This window comes from Cynocephalus volans, chromosome 4 (assembly GCF_027409185.1).
Source record: "Cynocephalus volans isolate mCynVol1 chromosome 4, mCynVol1.pri, whole genome shotgun sequence".
In the NCBI taxonomy this organism is placed as follows: domain Eukaryota; kingdom Metazoa; phylum Chordata; class Mammalia; order Dermoptera; family Cynocephalidae; genus Cynocephalus; species Cynocephalus volans.
Genome location: NC_084463.1, coordinates 133,728,255 through 133,744,066, shown reverse-complemented (window position 1 = coordinate 133,744,066; position 15,812 = coordinate 133,728,255). Strand labels below are relative to the sequence as shown.

Sequence of the window (15,812 nt, the reverse complement as noted above, 5' to 3'; positions counted from 1 at the left end):
CTACTTCATCTCACCTGGTTTTTGTGTCTTCACACCTTTTTAAAAAAATCTTTCTGTGCATTAGGTTATTGTTTGTGTCCCATTCCTGCAAGGAAAGCTCTGAGAAAGTAAGGGCCTTTTCCTTGTTTGCTGCTGTATCTCTAACACCAACAGTGCCCGACAGACAGTAGATGCTCAACAAGTATTTGTCAAATAAATGAATGATGCATTCAAATCTCCTTAAAAACACACTTTTAATATATTGACAGATCTAAGAGCTGCTGCTTGCTCCCAAGAGTTAGTGGCATGGAAAATGAAGCCCAACTGCTAAAAACTGGGTAGAATTATTTAATACAAGGCCTTTTGTGCATTTTGCAGACATTAATCTGAAATCTTGAGAGGGATCTGGAAATCACCCTGTCCTACCTGATCTTGTGTAACAATCTCAAAAGACTTCAAAGACCTTAATTAAAAACTCATTATTCTTCTGGGATTATATTATTCTGTTTTGTACTTGAGTAAACTCCACACAGAAAGGTTAAGCCATTGAAACTGTCCTGGTGAAGCTTGATTCCTCTCGAGCACTTCCTTGGGCCTTAATGACAGTACCTCTCTAAGGAGATGTCGACATTTTCCTGGGCTCACCACATGGCCCAGCTGCCAAGCCAAGTACCATTTTATTAAGAGCCGGGTCGGGAATCAGATCACTGGCTGTAATCCAGACTCCATCTCTCTCCCTTGGGCAGATTCAAAGGAGGCTGGTAGGATTATACTTATTAACCAATGAGAAAATTGAGGCTCAGAGAAGTGAGCTGCCCAAGGAGTGAGAATTTCTGTCTAGAGCCTATCATCTCCTTTCTAAATCCCAGTTTCTTTGTTCTACATTTCTGAGCTGACAGCAGTGGGAATGGAGACCTATTACTGCAGTGTCCCTGGGTACCCAGCACCTTTGGGGTTCTTGTTGCATCATCTTCACCAGAACCCTGAGAGGTGAATTTTATGTATGTGTGTATTATTTATAGGTGAAGAAACTGAAACTCAGAAAAATTAGAAGAATTCCCAAAGTCACCCCGCTAGTGAGTGGCAGAGACGGAAATCCATCTCAGGTCTCTTTAACACCAAAACCCATGATGTGAACCACTTTGCTCTGTGCCCAAGGATCCTTTCACCTCATTACAGCAGGTGAAGAAAAAAAGGAGAGGCACACCTAAACAATGGTTAAGTGGACAAAGATAGGATTACTATTACTGAATTGTACAGGCAACAACTGCATTCTCCTTTCTGAACGGGAAGCAGGTTCCAACCACTAGAAAACAGTATCTGACAAATGCAAAATCAGATAAGAGAACTGTTAAAATTCTGTAGTATCCTCCTTGATTCTGAGAATAGTAAAAGCAGAAACAAGAAGTGGAGCTTGAAAAGACATAAACCAATGACAGTTATTTTTCTTCTGTTTGTTTCACTAGCACGTGGGTGCTTTTAAAAAAAAAATCAGGACCGTGTTTCTGTGCAGTTAATTTGGGGGGAGTCTATGTGCAACACTTGACTGATGAGGTGATGAGAGCACAGAAGAGGAAATGCACAAGGCCCTTTTGCAATTCTGTTTGTTTTTACTGACATTTTCAGTTTTGAGCTCGGTTGGCCAATCTCATAAAGGGAAACTGTCACTCTGAGTGACAGCCCTTCCAGGGGCTCTCCTTGTCCAGCATACAAAGGAGGAGCTTCTTGGAGGTAAGGCCAAAAGGGGAGACTCGGTGGGATGCCAAGAGAGGAAAACTACCTGTCTGCTCCTGGGCCAGGTGGCTGCTTCCAGGTTAAAAATAAAGTCTGAGGCATGCACGGTGGTTTGGAGCTGAATGGCAGTTTCTTTCTTATCGCAATCAATTCCAACTTGCCACCTGACATACAGAATATGCAAATGCAAAAGAAACCAATTCAGGCTGAGACTTTTCAGTAAAATTCCTTGAGTTTCACGTGCAGAGGCCAACATAACTTTGTAGACAATACATGGGGGCACTGTGCATGTCTGTATGTGTGATTGCAAGTGAGTGCCTGCTTGTGGTCAGCCAAGGCAGGATGAAACAGATAAATTCAACTTTCAGCCTTTCTTGACTTGGAGGCTTAAACAGGGTGTGGCATATTGTAGGCATCTTGCAAAGGGCTGCTTTGAAGAAATTCTAGGCAAAGTGAAAACTCCACAGTTTACATTGATCTTAATCCATGAAAAAGGTCCAAATCCTAACTCTGATGGCATCTAGCCATTTAGAAATTTTAAAGATGGAGCCCAATACTTCATTTCAGGTCAACTATCCTATGAATTTTCACAGTCCCTCTCCTCTGGTCCCTCTTACTGTAAAGGGTACCCAAGCTTTCAGGGCTCTGTATCATTTCAGCCCTGATAATTTATGAAGACATTCCAATAGGCTTCTTTGACACTTATGCAAACCCAAATTATTAATTGCTGGTATTAGTTAATAATACTAACAGCAATAATAGTAGCTAATACTTATCGTGCATTTATTATAAATATGCCAGGCACTCTTCTAAGCACTTTACAGGTATTAATTCATTTTGTCCTTAAGACAATCCTATGAAGCAAGTTAAATTATTATTCACACTTTCCATATATAGAAACTAAAGCACATAGAACGGAAGAAATGAAGAATTATGCCCAGCTTCACAGAGGTAGTAATGGTAAAGCCAAGATTCAAACCCAATCTGAGCACCAAGAGCCCATCGGCTTATCCACAAGTCTACTACTTCTAACCCCAATTTAGGTAAATTTCTATGACCTTTCAACCCTCCCAGGCATAGCTGACAATATTCCCAAGATGTAAGTAGAATTAAAGTAAGGTTGAGGTGTGAGTAGCCATGGACCCTGGCACATCGCTGGACGGGGGCCAGTGCCTGGCAATGCTGCAAACCACTGCCGAGGGGCAGGACTCCCAAGATGTCTGTGTGTCTCTCCTGAGAAACACACACCTCTGTGACTATGGATCCACTTTGACTGAAGAGGCTAATATTAAACGGCCAATTGCATCCCTCAAACAAGCCTTTCCAACTGGAAAGGAATCAAGAACGTTTTCCATTGAGCCCTCTGGTCCCCAATAAATCTCTGTATCATGTAATGACTAAACTGTCCCAAGTCCCTCCCTCTGAGAGATGGAATGGACCCAACGGAAAATACTGACTGTTTGTTGAGGCCACTTCCAAACTCAGAGACAGCCTCCCTGAGGAAGGAAGGCCAGCAGGCCTTTAGGGTGCTCGTTGCCATAAGGCCATGGGCAGGACAGAGGGGACAGGGGCCCAGCGTCCAGGGACCTTGTCTGCACACATGGAGAGACAAGTGCTCCAAGAGAGTTTCTTTGTTCTATAAAGCTAGTCTGTAGCACCAAACTCATATGAAAGTTGGTAACTCAGCCCAGTTTGGACCTGACCAGTGCTGGTTCAAATCCCACCCCTGCCACTTGCTCCAGGTTACACAGCTAGTTAGTTACTTAACCTCTCTGACACTCAGCCTCCTCCTTAATAGAATGACTATACCACTCCGTCAGGATTTATGGGACTATTAAATGAGATAAGATGTGTCAAATCTTATCCCACTTGATAAGATATGGTGTTTGATACTTCATAATGAGAGCCAAGCATTATTACACACTTATTACGTGCCTTACATATTTCTGCTGATTTAATTCTCATAAAAATTATATGAGGGCTGGCGTGTTAGCTCAGTTGGTTAGAGTGTAGTGTTATATGTAACACAAATGTCAAGGGTTCAGAAGCCTATACTGGCCAGATGCAAAAAAAAAAAAAAAAAAAAACCAAACTATTTGAGGTAGGCACTATCATCAAACCCATTTTAGAGATGAGGAAACTGAGGCACAAAGCCATGAAGTAACTTGCCCAAAGTCATTCAAGTGGAGAGCCAGGGGTCTAACCTCTGTGCTATGCTGTCTGCCATACAGGCTGCTGATTAAATTCATTCTCACTTAGATAAAACATAGCCAACCCAGAACATCATTAATCTTATCTACAGTTTGCCCTAAGCCTCAGATTAAGGAAAATAGACCTCTCTAATAAAATCACCCCAACGCCTTTCAAAACTTTGCCTAGATCATAGGGCCTGAAAGGAATAGCTTCTTGATCCTCCCAGTCATTTCCCAAATTGTAGAAAATCACAATAGACTGCTGGGAGCAGAGCAATGTGTAATTTTCACCCAAGGTGCCATTATCTACGTTCCCAAACTTTCCTGAGAGGTGAGTAGGGTGGATCACACAGCAGGCTAGTGATGGAGCTGGGTGACAAGAGGTTTTCAACCTAGAATCCAGGAGCTGCTCTTCAAGGGGTCTGTGAACCTGTGAGATTGCATGTGAAACTATGTGTGTGTGTACGTGTGTGTGTGTGCATGTGTGCACATGTGCAGGTGTTTGGGTGGAGCAGTGTCCTTGGATTTCACTAGGTTTCTCAAAGAAGTCTGTGACACAACCAGGTGAAGAATTACAAGAAATTGTTATCTCCAAGGTCTCTTTAGTAATCAGAAATTCCACCATTCAGGGATGGCCAGTTAGCTCAGTTGGTTACAGTGTGGTGCTATAACACCAAGGTCCAGGGTTAGATCCCTGTACTGGCCAGCTGACAAAAAAAAAAAAAAAGGAAAGAAAAGAAAAGAAAAAAAAGAAAAAGAAAGAAAGAAAGAAAAGAAAAGAAATTCCAGCATTCTGGAATTTTGGAACTTCCCTGTGGACTTCATGACAGCTGGAACTGTGTCTCTCTTCCCCACCACTGTATCCCAGTATCTAGTATAGCTGCACATGGTGGGCAAATGTTGAATAAATGAATGAATGAAAAAATGAATGAACAAATAAATGAATGTTCTCTTTCTGGCCTACCTACAGGACAACCAGACTTACAGGATGCAAAACAGGTCATCAGTCAGGTCCCTTCTCCACATCATATCTGAAGAATCACCTGCTGGGCTTTGTTAAGAATTCCCTACTGGACTCGTAAAATGTCTTTGACCTGAAGCTTTGCTTCTGTGAACATTTGCTGTTTTCTCTGGGAGCAAATATTTCAGAGACGATCTTCCCATTTTGTAACTGGCTTAATTCTTTTGAACTCTCAAGCTGTCATCACAGCAATGGGCACAGCCTGTTCACACGGCCCCAGGGCCATTTCTGAGGCCAGATCTTCTGAGGATGGCGTACACACTGTATCCCACATGAAGACCACCAGAAGACAAACTACAATCACGCTGTGGACACGAAGAGAGGACTGTCAGTTCTACAAACCAGACTTCCCCAAATGGTCCAAAATAAATTAATTTGTTCTGTAACATGAGCCACCCAGATGTGCCTGGTCCCTATCTGTCATCTCCTCAGAAGAGAAGAGGCAGAATTAGGTTTTTTTCCTACTGATTTGGTCCCAGAGGAGGCTAGGTGTATGGAGAAGTTGCTTTATCTTGCAGATGGGAACAAGGCGGGTGACCTGTCTGATTCCCACAGCTCACGTACCACAGGCTGTGAGAACAGTGAGCAGTTACTCAGCATCTCTTCCGGCTTCAAGGTTTTCAACATTTTACAACTAATACTTCATTGAATCTATGTGGTAAGCACTTTTATTAGCCCCATCTTACATGTGACATAATTGATTCATTGAGAAGACGTAAGTAATTGAGGTGGTCACGGGTGAACCCAGGTTTCAGACCGGGCAGTCTGGCTGACCCCCTCACAGTGTTAATGTGTAGTATATGCACAGGATGGATACTAAAACTACAGGAGACCCACTTACTCTCCATATGGTTTTTAAAGTATGGAGAGGCGGTCATTAAAATAGAGCTCTAAAGAGAAGAATTTGAGCTTATTGAATATTATTTGAAGATCAGAGGTCCCTTGATACCGGACCACAGGGCTTATAACGGCCCCTGCTGCCACCCAGACCCTTTGCCCAAGGGCTTGGTAAGGCTTCAGTGAAAAACATCTCACTAATGGATCTCCCACCCTGTCCCCTCAGTCAGAGAACACTCTAAAGTCTCGATGTTCACTGGCTTTCCCAAGCTGTGGGTTGGCTACCTAGCTCTCTCTGATTCTACCTGTTGGTCTTCTCATGATACCCTTGAGAATTTAGAGAATCCAACCCTAGCTATAGCACTCTTCCAGCCCTTTATAGTCTCAATGCTCTGGCCACCATCAGGTAGGGCTAATGAGGAGAGGACCTTGGGACTAAGGGTTGGCCCAAGGCCAGGTTGCCACACCATAGGCTGTCCTTGTGACATTTTGATATGTCTATTGGCAAATCCAAAGAGCTAAACAGACCAAGCTAAGACCCCAGGTTGATGCAGCTGGAGCAAGGCACTTAGACTAGTTGCTTCCCCATTGACTGAGCTCCTGGGAGCCAGCCACATGCAAACTTCTTGGGCAAAGGCAGCCAAAAGCATTGGTGAGCTCTCCACATTTTTCATATAAGAGTGTTTATAATTAAAAAGCCAGGATTCTATTTCTGTCCTCTGATTCGCTGAGCTCATGTCCAAAACAGATTATGCAATTCATAAACCTAACTGAGCTGATTCTAATCAGAAATAGGGAGGAGACAGGCCAATTTGGGGTTTTATTTTATTCATTTATTTTTAAGCATTATTGCTAATTGGATCATCCATGTTTAAAGCCACGAGGGACAATGGAAAGCTTCTAACCAAATTCTCTTGTGACACAAGAGAAAATAAAATCACAAAGGACTGATCTCCCAGCCAGTTCATGAGAAAAGCAGAACCTCCTGGGTCTGTAACTGCAGATTCCTGACTCTCAGTTCAGTGCTCTTACTACCGAATGGTCTTTTATAAGAGGTCTGAGCAAGCTGTTCTCAATAAAGCCGCAACCCACTGTCTTAACAGGACATGAAGAAATCTTCCTGCTCTTCATCTGTTTGATGTCTTCAAAGCCCATTTCCATTTGGAAGTTTCCATCTGGAAGTCCTTCTAGCTATTATAGCCCCTGTTGCCACCCAGGCCCGCCAGTCCTGGCAGCCCTCCCCTTGCCCCCACATCACTCACCCCCATCTCCTGATGCCCATGTGATAGGCACCCAGTGAAAGGGAGTATTGTTCAGCATCCACTTCTGAATGAGGCCAAAATCACACTTGGTGGCCGAATCGCCTTTGGCTGCCCAGTGCAGACCATGAGTCTTGAGTGACTCAGTCTCTCCTGGAATTACCCTGGAGGCAGCTGAGCATTTAATGAGCAGGGAAAACAGTCATACCCAATCATACCCAGAGAACTTCCTCCAGAATGTGTTCTGGGTTGCTTTCAACTGAGCTATTCATCTCTTGGCACTGAGAAAGGAAATGTACCCCAACTTCTTGGCGCCTGGATGGACCCCCTGACCTCTCAGCCTCTTGTCTGTGGAGCATGGAGCCTGTCGTGGCAGCCAACACTGAACCAACAGGAGCTCATCACAGCCATTCTATTGGAGAAGAATCTAAAGGGTTCTCTCAGCTGTTTCTCTGGCCCTTCAGCCAAGGCCCCCAAACAACCAACCAATGTACAGTGTAGAGAGCTCTTGGGTTGTTCTCAGAGTTTGAGGAGAGGCCCTGTCCCTTCCTCCTTTCAATGATGGGGATTTGGGGTGAGAGAGGGTATGGAGAATCTGTTTAGACCCCCCCACTCCTAGTCCTGGGTTCAACCAAGTCTTTCTGGCAAAGGAGAGTGTGTGCCCCAGAACTGTTGATTCTCTGCCCAAGAACTCAGTAAGGCCAAACGGTCTTTGGGGAGCAAGTCTCCAGGGAGAGAAACCACAGTGTGTACACCTGTGTGTTACCATGACGATCAGGAAATTCTCTGGCCTCAAAACCTTTGTTTTCTTCTTTTCTGGATCTTATTGATTTAGCAGATTGACTAGCACAAACTCAGGATGTGGTAAATACAGTCAAAAAGCATCTCAGGGGCCCACATAGGGTTTTTCCTGTTATAAGGAGGAACAAAGATGGCTCCACTTTGTTTTGTAATTACATTTATTTTTCTGGGTAGTTACAATTACTGTTACATCACCTAATTTGTGTACAGTTTCTGCCCTGGTCTGTAGCTGGCACTTTGAGAAACTGGTTAACTTTAGTTTGTGGGAAGTACCTTTTGAGAGTTGAGGTGGGCTGAGAAACTGTTATTCACAGGTAACATTGGTATTTCAGGGGTGATGAATGGGTCACTGACATGCTGATGAGTGAGAGGTCCCCATGTGGGAGTAGGATGCACTGGTTCTAGACTAAATCCTGTTAATTATAAACTATGTGACCTTGAATAATTCACTGTAGCATTCTATCTTCAGGATACAGCCTAGCCTTCCTACCTCCCAGGATGAAATAAGAAGTTAGGAAATCCTTCAAGCTTGTGGGGTAAAAGGAGGAGGGCTGATATGCATACCTGAGAAAGTATTAAAATCTCAGAAAGCTTCTCAAAAATCCCATATGAATTATGACACATTTAGGCTCCACTCTCAGAAGAGTGGATCAGCATTCTGTTACAGCAGGCTTTGATAATCTTGCCATGTAGGAGTTTCCTTCACCAATTATGAAGCAGTTCCACACCCTAAGGTAGCCCTGTGAGACCCAGACGGTAAGTACTACAGACCCATTTTACAGACGAAGGAATTGAGGAACAAAGGATTCAGAGACTCAAAGTCTTATGAAGTGTTTGATAAACCCAGACCTCAACTCAAATTTTCCATGGCTACTGATTTTCTCCATTACCCCATGGTACTGCCCTTTCAACTTGGGTTTTCCACAGGCAAAGGCGACCAGTGGTAGTAGCACTCAGAGAGGAGAGTGATGGTTTTTAGACTCTTCTTCCCCTCCTCACCGTGATGTCTTGTCAGACCACAATATTTAAGACAGCTAAAAGTAGAGCGGTCCCAGTGGGAGCTGGAGTGAGGATGCAAGGGCACAGGCAGAGCCTCAATCCACCAGCTGTTCATTCTTGTCCAGCACCCACCCCACCCCACCAATGGTCCTGGCCCCCTCCACAATGCCCTAGGAGGCTTGGTGGACCAGCGTGGAAAGCACTGTGGTAGGACCCAATCAAAGCAATGATAACCACTCTTTAGTAAGTCCTTCAATGTCCCGGGAGGGCAAGTGATAGCTGTGAAAATAGAGAATCAGAGTGTTAGTTAACAAAGGTTGCAGCCCCAGTGAAATGCACTATGTAAAAATGCTTTCTAAGTCATACATGATTAGTGTTGTTATTTTTTGTATTTTCCCCCTCTCTATCAAGAATAAAAGTACCCTGCAACTTAAAGTTCTTCATAAAGATTGTCCCCAGTTCACCCTGCAGAGAGGAGATAGCAAAGTCAGAACTTCCAATCCTATTCTACAGGGACCAGGACTGGGTACACAGTGGACTCAACAAGATTTATAAAATCAGAAACTGAAGTGAAGATTGCTGTCCTTCAAGGCAGAGCCATCCAGATGCAGAGGAGCAAAATGCCACCACCAGCTCCCACAGAGACCAGCTTAAATGCTCTTTCCTCTTGCCCACCTTTTCAGCATCTTCTCAAGTGAGAAGGAAAAGATTCTGGAATATATGGAGCTGCTATTCTGTGTCCGATATTAGTCTACGTGCCTTAACCGATGTTATACCATGTGATTCTCAGAGCAGCTTGAGAGGTCAAATGATCACCCCCATTTTACAGATGAAATAAGTGAGGCTGAGTGGATAGCCAACCCAACATTCTACTACGAATGTGGCAAGAGCCAGGAGTCTAACCTTTGGACAACAACTGGTCTCTGACATGGAGTTAGCCAAGACTCAGTTTACCAAAGCCACACCTCTCTGACATGCAGATTCTCATACTGGTGGCTTGAAATGCAAGTGCATTGTGGGGTGAAGTGTGTGGTTACGATACTCAAGATCCAACAGCTCCTACTGCTGAGCCCCTGGCTGGGCCTCTGGGTAATATTAACACTAATACAACACCTACTATGTGTTGGGCTCTGTGCCAGGTGCTTCACACAGACCAGCTCATTCAAACCACACAATAGTCGTATGAAATAAGTACTATTATTGTCATCAAACCTTTACACAAATAGGAAAGCTGAGGCTGAGAGAGGTCCAAGGTTGCACTATTAGGGGGTCAGACAGACTGATCCTTTCTTTCTTAGCCACCACATGCAAATGCCTCCTTCTCTGATGCACTTTAACTTCAGGAAGTTCTAGGTGAGAAGCAGAACCATGCCTCTTCCCAGATCATTTGAACCCCACTAGGTTAATATTTGCTAATGCCATGCAAATAGAGCTGGTGGATGGAAGCTGATTACCACTTTCTCCTCCTAGGAGGTAGCTAACAGACCAAAAGAGAATTTCCTGGAAAAATTATCCCTGAACTGGGACTTAAGAGGCCTGTGCCTAAACTGGGCTGACCTTCTGCCTGGACGTCTATTATTCCCTTAACAGATGGTCTCCAGTTCAGATACTCCATAGACTAATGGTTTTTTACCCCTTCCCCCCATATCACCACTTCGATTCATAGTGGGGATAACCAGACACATTTCAGTGGGCACTAGGTGCCTCATAATCCCTAGTGGCCTCTTTCCCTGTCATTCAGAAAAGCTTATCAGAATGTAAGTGAGTGAGTGTGCGTGCTTTTCTAGGAATAACCATGAGTATGCTACAGTTTATGAGAAACTTCAGTCATTCATAAACCCTGATGCTTGGTTGCCAGTAGCCCTTTCCCTATAATTCACCTTTCAACCAATACTGACTTATAGGTGGACTGAAACAGAACAAGATTCATGCCTTTAAGTTAGCCTTTTCCTTTCAAACTCAACAGCAGCAAAATGACATAGCTGCAAAAATATTTATTTACAACAACAAAACACTGCACATTACTAAGTAGAGTTCTAGATTTCCACTGACTCCAAATTCAGAGGGCTCATGAATTGCAAGGCCACATTTTAACAACTCAGTCTCTCTTTTTATTCTCTCTCTCTTTTACTCTCAAGTGCTAAAGTGAACATGGGTGTGTGTGTGTGTGTGCGTGTGTGTGTATGCTTTCCAGAGGTGGGGTCTCCGTCCCAGTCCCAGAACCCTACTTACTATTAGTTCTTCAGATGCTTTTGAGAGCGATACAACATTTCTAAGCAGAAGCCCAACAGAGGGATAGACTGAATTGTGGGGATATTTTTAAGAACTAGGCCAAAAGATTTTCAGGATTAGTACAGTTCTAATCACCCTGTGAACTATTAGCTTGTAATTCACACCTCTTCCTATGCTTTCAGTCTGTGAAATCTCATCTGTAACAACAGATGCCAGCCTCAAAGGCCAAGCTCCAGAGAAGTCATTTCTGACAAGTCACAGGGTTTGGACCGAAATCTTTACCACTTCATGCTCAGCTGGAGTGGGCCAAACACAACTTCCTGATTTTAAGGAGCATGACCCAGCCAGAGATCCAGAGGCTTGGAAACAGAGAAGTTACAAATGACTCTTCTATGAAGTTTTCAAAAAAATGTGGTCTTGATTTTCCTTCAAACAGACGACCACTGAACATGACAAGCGTCCACACCTGATGGAAGCCCATTCTTTCATCACAGACATTGGAGAGGAGCTCAGAAACAACAGGTGAGGATAAGTGGACCTCTTCTATGAAATCTGTGCCTCCCAAAGCACCATTGGTCCCTAAGGCATATGGCGCAAGGTGTCGATTAATAGCACCTTCTATAAGATGTGGATAAATGTGCCAGATGTGATCCTGGGTGCTGGGGAGACAGACAAGATCCCTGCCCTGAAAGAGCTTACCTTCCAATGTGAGGAGACAGTGTGCAGGTAAACCATTAACACATGAGTCAGGTAATTTCAGGTACCGATAGAGCTATACAGAAACTAAAAGAGGATATTAGAATAGAGAATGACAGGGGCTGCTTTGACAGGTGGCCAGTGTGACCTGATGCCCACTTTTCTACAAACTTATGGGCATATGTTATTGATTATGGAGCTTTTGGTTGGATCAGATAACTGGCAAAAAGAAATAAACTACACCCCCTTCGACTCCCGCCCCCAAAGATTAAATCAGATTTAGAATTCATCTTTGCCTTCCAGTGTCCATAAGAAGTCCCTAGAATTTGTGCTTAATGGGTTAGACTTGGAAGGCAAAGGCTACAGCAAGTGAGTGACCTGGCTTTGAGGAAAAGAGTTCCATTTAAGTCATAAGCAGGGTACAGAGTTGGTAACTGGGACTGCATCTGCCCCTTCTGGGTCTTGGGCAGAAATTCAAGGCAAACCAAACAGAGAGCTGCAGGGCAGTCCAGCAGAGTGCAAGTGTGATGTGTCCACTCCCAAGCCCTCAGGGCTCCAAAACTCTCCTGTCCCCCACCCCCTGGACATCTACGCCATCCATTACTTCACAGATACGGGTAACTAGTTACTACAAGGGTTTACCCCCATGGTAATGTGAGATCACAGTGGCCACGCTCATAGTCCTTCATAGCAGGAAGACTTGAGTCCAAGTCCCAGCTTGAGCTCTTGTGGGATGTTCTGAGTGCCATGTTTTCTGAACCTTTAAGCCTCAGTTTTTCATCGGGAAATTGAAAGTCAGGCCTTCCTCATGGGATGCTTTTAAGGATTAAATGAGGAAATGCACCTAAAGCACTTATCAAAGGAACTGACTCTTAGCAAAGTGCCTGGTATTTGATAGATACTAGCCGATCACCTTAAAGATTAAAGCGTGTGTCAAGTGCCTCTTGCTTTAACTTAATGCTTGATTAACTGTTTAGCCACTCACTATATACTCGGTCACAGCCACTGAAGACCTCCAGACCTCTATTTAATTAACAGCCAGGAGCCTGCTTATCTAGACATGTAGGCTCTTACTGTAGATAATATGTGTTCTCTCTTGATAAATAGATAGATAGATGATAGGATAGATAGGATAGATTTGGGAGAGAGATAGATAGCTGGATGACAAATGATAGATGATGGGGTAGGATAGGATAGATTAGAAAGAGTCCACCTATCAAACATGATTCCAGGAAGAAGCCTGCCTCAAATGGTACTAATTGATGTAATCAAAGTGGGTTCCATTGGGACCATGCCTTACTCACCCCTACATCTCTACAGTGTCTGACATACAGCTGGTGCTCAATAAATGTTTCTTTAGTTTAGTAGGAAAAGCATTAGGTTGAATGTCAGTGACCTGGAGTTTAGCCCCAGGCTTCTTCCCGGTAAGTCGTGAGTACCCGGAGAGCTCACTTCATCTCCCTCGGCCTCCTTTTCTTTATCAAACAAGGAAGGAGTTGGATCAGGCCCCAGCCATCCCAGCCCTCTGCCTCTAGAAGTTTACATTTCTTTCTCACTCACTCTCTAACACTCCAGAAACCCGAGTGACTCCCTCCTGCCTGCAGAGTAGTGGCATTTCACTGTGGTGCCAAGGCGGCTGTGGTGCAATGAATGTGTCAGGCAGGGTGGACTGGCCAGTAAAAAGAAACAATAGACTAAACAAGAAAGAGAGTGTAACCAGCATCCTGCTCTCAGATTACACCAAATAGATGCCTTTCAGCACACAGAGACTACAACTTGCCCCGTAGAAGCTAAAGGGAAAGAGTGGTTTCAATTAAGAGACACGCAGCAGACTTGCTAATTTCCTTAGAGAGACTCCTTCTAAATCACTGCAAACAGCCCCAGCGCTCCCTGCAGTGAATTTCGGCATTGTGGGCCAATTCAAACCATTCTTCAGTCCTGAGACAATCCTCGCCTGGTGAGACAATCTTCTCCTGAGGAGCTGCTGAGCAGCCTGAACAGTGGGAAGTCCGGACACACCCCCGCCTGGCTCCCTGATCTTTGGTGGTCTTGGGGGCCCCACTGCCCTTGGGAAGAGTTGGGAGAGGGAAGTTCCCACCCGCTCCTTTCCTGAAGATGTCTCCCAACAGTTCTGAATTGTCTGGAGCCCCTTAATTCTTAAGAAGCCAGAAAAAATCCAAATTCTTAGGAAAAGGAGAAGGCTTGAATTTTCAATGCTTCCAATTCTGGAGATGGAAGAACAGGATAAACCCCATAAAGCTGAATAGGAACTTGAGGTGTAGTGTGTAAAGAGAGAGGGGGCTATGAGTTGAATTCCAGCCCCATCACATGAGCTGAGCCACTTTAGGCAAGTGATTTCCCTTTACGAGCCTCAGTTTCTCAGCCCACAAGGTGGCTCTGATGAAATTCAGTCATTCGCTTATTTTGTAGATATTCGCTGCCTACCTCAAACAGAAGTGGATGGGAGTTAGATAATAAATATATGTAAAGCACCAACACAGAGACTGGACCACAGTCTATTTATGCACGAGCACAGAGACTGGACATAGCTAGTTATTAAATGTCAATCTTTTCTTCTTCCACAGGAAGCTAAAATCTTGGATGACTGGCCTCTGCTCTCCCTGATACTGAGGGGACTCAGGTTTTAATTCACAATGTGTTTACAACATGAACAAATCGTTCGTGCTTTAATAATCTGTTCAATGACAGTCCGATGCCACACTCTCTTGAAATTAAAAGCAAGGTGAGGGCCCGAGACAAATGCAAACACTCCTATTAAAAAGTGAAAGGCCTTACTCACTTCAGAGGTGTGGCCGGGAGTGGCCAGATCTCGCTTTCCTAAGAGGAGAGCAGAACTAAGCAGTTAAAGGTAATTAAAGCTATTTGGGGGGATGAGAGAATTGAACACCCCAACGACTGGTGGGTGGGCACTTTATACACTCAGAAGCTAGCTCCCCATCTGCAATCAAGAAATTCCAAGCTTAGGCTTCTGGGGAGGAAGTGGGCTCTGAAAAACTCCAAAATTTCCAGAATGAGAAGGAAGCTACTGTGTTAAACTGTCTCTGTGGGTCCTTCTGTCCTCTGAGGCCAGGGAACAGCACTGTACAGAAACACTTCCATCTGAGAGGGAGGAAAACTCTATCTCTTCCTCCGGCTCCAACACCAATGCCAGGACAGAGGGCAGGAGAGGTGGGTCCTGCTGAGACAAGCAGCCTGGGAGACTGACTGTAATTGTGCAAGTAAAGACAGGACCCGGAGTGCATTCCCTTGATCGCTTTCACCAGCTCCAGCAATAAGCAAGGTTCCCAGAACATCCCATGCTGCCTCATCCGGTCAGCCCTGAGTCCTTCCAGTAAGCACATACGTGGCGTCAGCTCTCTGCTGTGCCCTCCTCGCCAAATTAAATGAGATTTCATTAGTTAATGTTTTGCCCAGAAATGGAATGAAACTCTTCCAAAGGCTGCTGGAAGCATTTCTCAAGTGTGGCAGGAGCACAGTGAGGGCTTAATGGTGAAGGAAGAGGTCACAGGTCTAATCATAACAATGATCATAAATAACTTACAGTTGAGCGCTTCCTCTATGCCAGTCATTTTATCAAGGGCTTCATGTACAAGATCACATCAGTCCTTACACAATCCTAAGCTGTAGGTATTAAAACTCTATTTTTTTAAAAAAAAGTAAATTGCTTATATCCATATAATTAGTGAGTGGCAGGACTTAACACACAGCTCTAACTCCAAGACACACATTGATTTCTGAGCACCCAGGACCCCAGACTCAAATCCCCGTCATGCATCTGTGACAGCCCCAAGACCCAACTATGTGGGTTGGAGTATACATTCTCAATTCTAGCCTTTAGAAGAAGATGGGAAACCTGGCTTTGAGAATATTCCTTGCCAGCCTATTTGAAGAGAGTCCAGGGGGTCTGGAAAGCTCATCTGGTAAAGAAAGCAAATGAATTCTCCAAAGTTTTTAACAATGTAAACAATGCAAAATACAAAAGTGGCTGTTGACTTTAGCTTTCTAAACAATATAAAGAACAGGAAGCTCAAAAAGATAACA

General features: G+C 44.2%; 1 protein-coding gene across 11 annotated transcripts in view; it reads right to left on the bottom strand.

Moving 5' to 3' along the window:
- Window positions 1-15,812, bottom strand: part of CD44 (CD44 molecule (IN blood group)) — an 84,261-nt gene that overhangs the window by 52,268 nt on the left and 16,181 nt on the right. The gene's annotated exons all lie outside the window — the stretch shown is intronic.